Source organism: Sprattus sprattus, assembly GCF_963457725.1.
Source record: "Sprattus sprattus genome assembly, chromosome: 14".
Lineage (NCBI taxonomy): Eukaryota > Metazoa > Chordata > Actinopteri > Clupeiformes > Clupeidae > Sprattus > Sprattus sprattus.
The window spans coordinates 18,530,559-18,533,058 of record NC_137912.1 but is presented as its reverse complement, the minus strand read 5'-3'; the positions used below and the strand labels follow the sequence as shown (position 1 = coordinate 18,533,058).

The 2,500-nt window shown below is 45.0% G+C and overlaps 1 protein-coding gene across 1 annotated transcript in view; it reads left to right on the top strand.

Moving 5' to 3' along the window:
- sox5 (SRY-box transcription factor 5) overlaps positions 1 to 2,500 on the top strand; it is a gene marked incomplete at its 3' end in the record, with an annotated part of 96,292 nt that overhangs the window by 14,622 nt on the left and 79,170 nt on the right. The window lies entirely within an intron of this gene.

Genomic DNA, 2,500 nt, shown 5'->3' with positions numbered 1-2,500 from the left:
GCGTGCATGGTGCTCGCGCGCTCCGCCGATGGTCATGTGTAAATATATAAGCCACTGACTCATGGTGGCAGCCAGACAGGCCCACCCGTTCGCTCGCTCGTTTGCTCACGCGCTTGCTCACTTGCTTTGCTCCACCAAGAGGGGAAGGAGATGACTCACTCCTGTGTTTTTGAGAGAGAAAAACACACACACACACACACACACACACACACACATAGAGAGAGCAAAAGAGAGAGAGAGAGAGAGAGACCGGTCGACCAACCAGAACAAAACCTCTCTGCACTGGGCCATTCATGCTGTCATGATGGTGTGCCTATATGTAACCTCCTTCTGGGCCAGCCTCAGTAAGATGGGCCCCCCTTCCTGAGCTGGGTTCTACTCATGGCTTCTTTCCTTCGTTTACATGGTATCTGTCCCTGCCACAGTAGATCCTTTATCACTCTAAAAATCTTTAGGTTAAGGTCTCGGTTATGGTCCATACAAATACATACAGTATAATAACTGAACTGAACTGAATAGATTTGAATTGAACTGAATTGAAGTTAATTGAGTTGATCTCAGATCAGAATATCCCCGTCATGTTTCTTATCACATGAAGACTGACCCCTAACCTGCCAGTTTGAGTCAGTGTCCCTATTCTGTGCACGCAGGAAACAGATACATGGCTATCTCATGTTATCATTCTGTAGTGTGCCTGCCTTATCAGTGGACACATTATCTGTTATCTGTACACATGGAGAGTGTTTTTTTGTGTGGATTCGTGGGAATGTCGACTATTGTGTTGTGTGTGTGTACGTGTGTGTACGTGTGTGTATCAATACTGTGTACTCTCTGACCCCCAAGCATGGTCCTCATCACGTTGATCAGCGCCTGAGCACAGGGAGTTCTGCCCTTTCCCCTCTCCCCTCTGTGCTTGCTTTCTTTCTCACTCTCTCTCTCTCTCTCTCTCTCTCTCTCTCTCTCTCTCTCTCTGCTATCTTTCTCTGATAAAGCAGAGCAGAGACAGTAGACTTTGAGAATCAATGTGGAGCTGTAAAACAATGAGGCAGAGCTTATGGGATTGTAATGGTAAGCTAATTCCATAATTAACAAGCTGATTAGGGAAATGGTTGGACTCTGCCATTGGGAAAATAGTTGCTCGGTCATAAAGCAAAGTCCTTGTCATCTCCCTGCTGTTGCAGTCTGTTCTAATAGGATTTTTTATGTTTGTTTATGGGTTTTGGCTCTATGCTTGTTCATATTGTTATATTCATTGAAATTCCATGTTTATGAATGGACACATATGCTGTAAGTGAAAATAATTTTAACAGCTCACCATTTCAGGACATAGCATAGGCGACTCTGTAAATAAAGTAAATTATCATTAGTATTATTATTTTTATTACCGTTGATTTGGCGGGCCTAGACGTGGAAGGGGGAGACGGGTTGAAGATGATGAGGGGTGACTGTTTGATGCGGGTTATTAATCCGCAGCCATCTCCTGGATGGGCGGATTTTGAGGAGCACACTGGCAGCATGTGTGAGCTGTGGAGTTTTGCTCCGGCTTTAGTGGCCAATCCGCCTCGCGCTGACTGGCAGCAGAGTTGAGTGAGAGAGAGATTTACACGCGAGGACTCGGAAGGGGCTTTGTCACGGCAATTGTATAAAGTGATATGGAGTGTAAATCGACTCTCTGTGTCCCTGGGTAGCGCGCTGGTTTACAGGCGCGAGCGAGGGGAGATTACGGCTTTATCTTGTCATACTAAATTAACACGGCGGGCGCACACTTCGCCGCTGCTGACCTCTTCATCCCCACGCGCTGCCGAGTCCGAGTTGAAAGGGAGGGAGTGTGTGCCCCCGCCAGTCTCATCGTTTTTTCTTTCCTTTTTTTATGCACGCAAAGGGAAACTAAATAGAGAAAACTCTTGCTTTCCTCTCGCAGTCCCCAGGGTGTTTCTATTTAACAGTAAATAACATACCGAAGTCTAACTAAAACACAGAAGGTGGTAAAGCCTTTACATGCAGGTGATAATAGCGAGGTAGTAATTAATGCCGTTTTGTTCGCCTAATGAGCACCGTGCTCCAGATATGTATCCGCCCGCCTTATATTTCTGGTCCAACTTTGGTGCGTTCACTCAGTGCGTCTGCGTTCATCTCACGGCGGCCAAATTTTCCAACAGAATCCCTCATGTGGTGCTCCACTTGTATCTACTCCGTGCCGGTTCCTTGTCTCGTCTGCCAGTGTTGTTATAGAAAACATGCTCAAGCTCGTCTGTTGCGCTATATTTGACACAAGCAAAATTGTGACTGGAAAATACAGTTGCGTTCATTTAATTTCTTAAACGTCTTTTGGGGAAATGCCTTCGGAATATTTCCTGCAACTGAATGATTAACGTCTGTAAAAATGCCCATAAACAGACATTTCAATCTGGTAAAAAAATATGATTTTATTGTCACGTTATTGTTAACTGTATCAGAATTGAACAGTGCTTATTATTTTGCATTTGGTAAGGAATGTACT